The following is a 7,660-nucleotide window of genomic DNA, read 5'->3' on the forward strand; positions in this document are numbered from 1 at the left end:
TGTGTTCTAATATAATTCTTAGGAAGATGTCCATACTCTTGACAATGGTGACAACTATACCTTGTATTATAATCCCAGTTATAAGAGTTCTATTGTTCTTTGCCTTTGTTTGCCTATTTGATGACCACATGGGTTTGGATTTGCACTCAAAATATGTCCATAATTTGGGGAGTTATAACAATATCCTTCAAATTCTTGAGTGTGCATGGTCTTGATTCTGCATTTGTGTGCTTGATGACCTTGTTTGTTGCACTTATGACAATGGCACATGCTCTTTTGCTTAACATTCTAATTTACAGTTTTACTCCTGCATACATTTGAAGTGTGTCCTTTCTTACCACAATTATGACAAGTAGATTTAGAATTATTACCTTGGTCAATCCTTTCTTTAGCACTTTTGGATGACTCTCCTTTAGTACTTGTGTATCCCAGTCCAGATGTATCATTATTGGATCTAGGGGATCTCAATAATTTCTCAAAGTATTTTATGGCTTCATTAGGTTTATTAAAACTTTCAAAAAATTATTTTTCCCTTTTTAGATCATTACTCAATTGCTCATTCTGCAACTTCAATGTTGTTATCTCAATGTCCTTTACATTCAATTCATAGTTGGCATTCATCATTTGACTCAGAGTATCCAATTGCATATTAGCAATCCTAGTTAGCTTTGATTATTTCTCTTCCAGTTTGCTATTCAAAATTCTTTTTTCATCTTCAATCATGACTTTATCTTCCATAGCTTTCTTTTTCTATTCAGTCACCTCACATAGTAGTATGGTTTGTGATTCTTACTCTCATTTGATATTTCTAATTTCTTCAGCTAGGGCTCTATTCTTTTCTATTAGATTTGCACCTATTGCATCAAATTCATTGGAATCTCCATTAGCAAATAGCTTAGTAGTGTCCATCTCTATGTATTTTGTATCATTCTCCTCAATAGAAATTTCCTTCCTTCTCTTTAAAGATTTCTTTAAATCTTCTCTTGCTTCATTCAGTTGATGTAGAATGGGTTGTCTTTCAATTCCCTGATTCTCAATGATCTTTCTCAACTTGTAGACTTCCATTTTCAAGATCTTTCCTCAAAGCTACCAAGCCTCTCTTTCATAGAATTAGTGCTTTAAACTTTGACCCATAAAACATTCACCACACATCCATCTCATACATTTAATAAGTATACTAAAATACCATGTAAAGCATATACATCTAAATCATATAAATAAGTAAGCATTCACACATAGATGACACCAGATATGATTACCCAAAAACCCTCTAATGAAAAGATAAAATTGGGGTGGGGATGACACCCACAAATCTTCACTACTGCAATAATAAAGTGTATCCAATGAAGGGTACAATGTTTGATCATTGGACATGATCTACCCTATCAAAAGGTCTACCCTGTTAAAGGCTTATAAAGACTATTAGGTCTTACCCTATTAAAGGATTTCAACACCCTGTTAGAATTGTGCCTTATTAAAGGACTTCAACTCACAATTAAGTAAGCACCTTGTTAGAGGATTTCAATATAGCCTATTAGGACTACTCTGTTAAGAGATTTAATTGATTTTCCTGTTAGAATGTCTCAGCATTGATCCCATGGTTAGCACTTTGTTGCCTGATGATAGATCACTTCTAAACTAATGTATTATTGATCCTTCTTGATCAAATGTCTCTCAATTGTTGACTATTTCCTTCCTTTATTCTCCTTTAACCGATCCTGCAATGCAATTTCAATTCACAACTCCTTAGCCACCATGAATACTTTGTTTGTGCATGCAAACTTCTCTCTTCACTCCTTCCACATTCTATAGAAAGTTTAGGGTTTATTCTCCTTAAGAAGACCTAGGTGACTTAGGGTTAGGTATGAATCAATGGTTGTGATTCATCCATTTTGCCACTTAAACCTTCGCTTTACCTAATTGGATGCATGTACTTCATAGGGATTCCAACTTAAGATTCATCCTTATCACCAAAATATCATAATTCAATTTGTAAGTTGGCTCAAAAATGGTTTACATAGTAGTTTGTACCAATACAAAAAAATATGACAAAACTATGTTACTTGGCATTTGAAGTATCTGATGCTCAACATATACTAATTTCTATATTGTGACTCAACATCTAAATGACTCAGCATGCACTGCTTACTCTGCTCTTCAATCACATAGCATATACTATCTACTCAATACTTGAGTGACTTGACACTCACTATGGACTCTACATGCTCTATCTTATACATGTTGTGCTTGACATATACTACTTGTTTGACATGAACTAAGTAAATGAATTAAGTGTATAGACACTCACTAGTCAAAACCAATTTGAGATCAAGATTTAAATTTAATGATGAGATGATATGATTCATCATAATATTGAGTCATTGTAAGATTGTAAGGGAGAAATTTCAAGGTTAAGATCTTTCGATTAATATGATGTAGGTCTTACTTGGGTGACACTTCGACAAATGGGGAGCTGACAAGTGGCATAGGAGGAAAGGATAAAAATTTGAAAATAAATTGAATATTCAAATTCAATTGTTTTGAGTATAAGAATTCATTTTGAAATGGAAAATTTGAAGCAAATTTGTGTTATTATATAGGTCAACTATATAATATTTTAAAATTTTCATTTTAAATGTCCAGTTCATGGCATAGGCTTGGAATTTTTAGATGCATACCAGGGGCACAATTTTTATCAGAAATGGGGAGTATAATATACCACTAGAATGGGGAGAAGCTAAATTTTTCATTTCTACAGTCAAAATTTGCACAGATCTTCAATGGAAAAAGTTACAAGCAGTTTTGTAATTCTAGGGCATTCTTAGCAATAATTAGGATTTGATGTTTCAGATGGAATAAAATAAGATTATATTAGATTTAGATAAGATCAAATCCACTAACAACCATCAAGGATGAAATGAATGCTTTGAAAGTAGCTGTAGAGGGTAAAGGCTTTGTCAAAAAAAGGGGCATCTGAAGATTTATGACTGAAGGCAGTAGAAGACAAACTAAATGAAGTTGAAGATTCTTGAAATAATTACTTGCTGCCAGCTTCACAACTACTTCCCCAAATTGTATCTGAATGCAATGAATGTTAAATGTACTATTATGGAAATATCTTTGTAGTTTTATTTCCAATTCATTTTTAATGTGTGTCCTCCTCTCATTTGTAGCTTGTTGCAATCCTTTATAAGGATTTGTACGATGAGGAGGAGAGGGTTCCAATTTTTTGGATTTTTTTGCAACTAGATACCATAAGGATGGTTCCTATTTTTTATTAAAAATGTTTTCAACTACTATGATACCACTATTTTTAGCATTTTCTCTTTTATGAATAAATTATAATTCCTTTTGAGAATTCAAATTATACAATTGTCTGTTGTGTATTTTCTAACTTTTTTGCATACATGTGGTGTATTGATTTCAAGGAAATGAATACAAAGCTTTATTGAAAGTTTCAATCCAAACCTTGTCTCCTCTTTGTGGGTTTGTAGTTTTTTGTGATATATGTACAAGGTGCATATTGTCCAATTGCATCTTGGCTTTGAAGTTGTATGTCATTGTGTATTTTGATGTTGGGTCAAGGACTTGAGTAAATTGCTTGATATGCATTGATAGGATTGCAAGGATCATAGGAGGATCTAATAACTATGAATTTCATTTTGAATATAGATGTCTATTTGCAAGGTGAATAGATAGATCAAATATCTGAGTATATCAGTGTATTTTGGGTATCCATGTGTATGTTCTGACTTAGTTTTATGCCCAATGGAAAAGGGGTTAATTAGCTTGGAGATTGCATATTTTTGTTGTTCATACATTGGTCTTGCAAATAATCAACATCATTAATCAAATGTCTTTTCCTTTCATGTTGAAGAGTTGAAAAGAGTTACCCTCACTTAGTTTATCAAATTCATCAGTTATGTCATTAGCTATTTCATATCTATGATTGTTTGCATGAACATAGAAGATTCAAGGGTTTTATCTATTATATAGGTTTAGATATATGCTTTGACACTGGTACCATATAAAGAAGCCAAGGTTCACCTGCCTAGGTCTTGCAGGGCCTAAAGTAGAAGGAGTATAGCCTTATAGTTGGCCCCGATGTCTGAATAGGTACATTGAACATGGGAATTAGCTACCCTTAGGTGTATGTGTTCCTATCACTGGGTTACTAAAGAAATATTAATTTATGAGCCAACAAAATTGTGACTCTTCTAGGGATAAGGTTTCAATAAGCTTTGTTAAAAGGAAAAGAATCTCTGGTATAAATTGAATATTTCAGTCCTACATCCTAGTAATGTTTTATCCAAGATAGTAGTGTTAGTGTAAATAATTAATTATTATTTACACTTTAATTAAGTTTACTTATGTTAATGCATTATTTTATTATTTATTAGTTAGATAACTAGAAGTATGTGTACTCATATGAGTTGTCATGTTGACAACACAAGAGTTAGCATCTCATTTTAGCACATGGTTTCTACAACACTGGAGTTTGCATAATCAACTGAGTTGTCATGTTAAAAACATAGTTGTTTGCACTCTAATTAAGCACATGGTGTCTACAACATCTTTTTACATAACACACCTGTGTAAGCTTATCCTCTCATCATCGCACAAACTCTTGTGCTCAATGGAGGATAATCCACTCTTGTGGACATGTGCTTAGTTGTGAGGCTTATCATTTTGCTAACTCCAAGTCATTCTAGAGGCCTTTATATACAAGCACTTCTAGTGTACATGTACATCAATTCATTCTCATATTGTTATTATGATCATACATTATTGGTCCATATTGTGCTTTTTTGTTGAGCTTCTTGATCTTGGTGTCATTTTTCCTTAAGGAAAATTCTTACATGGTATTAGAAATATACCAAATTCTTAAATAGTATTAGAGCCATAGGAGCCTCATTTCATAACCATTGGAGACCATTTTTGTTTCACCTCTTGGAGGACCATGATTCAGATCAAAAGTATCTATAGCTATTGGGAGTGTTTAGAGCCAAAGCAAACATCACCATTACCTCCGGAGTGTCGATTCAATGAAATTTGACTATAAATTTGCCTATCCTAGGCTGTAGTCAAATTTGAGCAAATTTTTTTTGCAAACCAAAACCTGAAGGCCCAATTTGCAAAATTGGTATGATCTCTTTAGATCTGTGCAATTGAATTTTAGATCTACAATCAAATATTGGCATCATATTTAGAAGGTCAAGAAACCCCCAAATTGACTTTTGTTTCATCAAAATCAGATATCTAAGGTGAAATCTAGAGTCAATTGATTTTTGGAGGTGCGACGATGGCAATTTAGGAAAAATAATTACAAAGGTGATTTTCAAATAGCGATATCTCCCTCATGTAGACTCCTTTTTTTAAGATTTTTTTTTGTTTTAGGGTAGAATTTCATGATCTACACATTGATGTAGGATGTTTGAGATCTTTGTTCTTGAATTTTTTTGCAACTTGCAAATCCCAAATTTTGCAACTTCAAAGGCTTAGTTTAAGCTCATCTACACACATATTCATGTGCTATTTTTTTAGAGTGCGTGATTTTTTGTCTACTTTCCAAATCTGGTATTAGTTTGGAGTAATTCTGAGTAGACATTGTACTTTCAAATTTTGGTCTCATTTTGGCCTATTGTCACTTGTAATTAATTACATCCTTGAGAGGTCTTGAGTCTTATCTTGTTGAGTCTGACATTGCTTCGTATTTGTTATTGTAAACAACAAAATTAGAAGTTCACTTAGGCCTAAATTGGCAAGTGACTATTGTAATCACACTAAGTATAAAGTGCCAAATCCTATATTGGGGGGTTTTATTTTATTCTTTCATTTTGGGCGGTGCATATATTTATTGATCTCATAGAGTCATGTCACAAGTGTCAATTTGGTTTAAAATTGAAGTTGACAAAAAGGAACTATAAAAAATGGAGTGTTTTGATGATTAATCATCTAAGAGAGCATAAGGAAGTATTTCCTTTTCTATATTCCAAAGAACTACCCTCTTACACTGATCCAACTCCTATTAGCATAATTGTGCAAGTCATTTGTTTCAATATTAGTTCTAATTGTTTTGATGCCCTTAGAAAGGTTAGTGAACCTTATGATCTTTGGATGACCCTTTGGAAAGCATATGATCCAATAGTTCCTCCATTCCTAGAGGACATTCTACCTCTAGTCACTCCAGTTATGGTACCTTCAACTCCAGTTGAGATCCTACCTCCTAATGCTCTTGTTGCTTCTACTCATCCAGTTCCACCATAGATGCTCTTGATTTTGTATAGTAGGAAATACCGTGTCTTCCTATTTTAGCTTCATGGGATGACTTCCTTCTAGACATTGTAGTGTTGGTTGTGGAGTCTTACATTGAAGATGTGGGAGGCATTATTAATGACATCCATCTTCTCTTTGTTGAGGAGAATTCTTCTTCACTTGTTGCAAAGGAACACTCTGACCCTCATCCACTTGATCTTTCTTTTGAGACTGACATGATTGTGGACACTTCTTTTTAGTAGTTGGAGAAGGACTCTTTTACTTTAGAAGAGACACATCAGTCTTTGGAGATTGTATTCCAATTTCCTCAGACATCATATCTTATAAGGATTCTTCCTACTAGTTGGGGAGCATTCTCTACTACACCTATGGCACCATTTCTTCCTACAAGAAGGAACATCATTCATCTTTCATGGTGCAGTTTCTTCAATCATCAAGGAGCTTCTTTCATGGGTGTGCATTCATCATTGAGGGGAGGCTACATTGCTTCTCTTCCTATATCTTTCTATCAAGATGCTTCATTGTCTTTGGAGATTGATTCACTTTCATACATAGACATGCTACCTTGTTTGCCACCTTCTTTTCGGCATCCACTAGATTGGTTTGTGGCATCTACATTCATTAAGGACTTGTTAACATATGAGAAGACTTCAGAGGTAGCATCCACATCATACCACATATGGACCCCTCTTCTATCTTCCTATCCACAGTAGGGAAGCATACTTGCACTTATACTTGGTGTATCTTCTTCCTAAAGGGAGAAATGTTGTTTCTAGGCATTGGATTCTCTTTTTTCTTCAAGCACTCATCATCAAGAGATCCTTCACTAAGCGGGGGAGGGGATTTCATCGAGGGATTCTCTATTTTATGTGCATGATGTATGTCATAATGGGGGGGTCTTGATTACTCTATTCATACATGCATGTTTCTTTATTGTACTTATCTCTCTTTTTTAAGGAGGGTTTTTCCCATGAAGTTTTCCCTCTTTCTCTATTTTTAGAGAGATTGCATTACATCACATTGTATGTAGAGCATTGCATTTGTACATGGGTACCTAACATGGCCTAGTAGCTAGGACCCATCATGCATTTTCATCATAGCTTTTGTGAGCTTAAGTGCATTCCCCTAAGTTGCACTTAAGGGGGAGCATTAGTGTAAGTAATTGATTATTATTTACACTTTACTTAAGTTTACTTAGGTTAATGTATTATTTTATTATTTATTAGTTAGACATCTAGAAGTATGCATACTCATATGAGTTGTCATGTTGACAACATAAGAGTTAGCATCTCATTTTAGTACATGGTGTCTACAACACTGAAGTTTTCATAATCAACTAAGTTGTCATGTAGACAACACAATTTTCGCACTCTAACTAAGCACA

This window comes from Cupressus sempervirens, chromosome 3, assembly GCF_028749045.1.
Source record: "Cupressus sempervirens isolate cs-2001-9-10 chromosome 3, ASM2874904v1, whole genome shotgun sequence".
Classification (NCBI taxonomy): domain Eukaryota; kingdom Viridiplantae; phylum Streptophyta; class Pinopsida; order Cupressales; family Cupressaceae; genus Cupressus; species Cupressus sempervirens.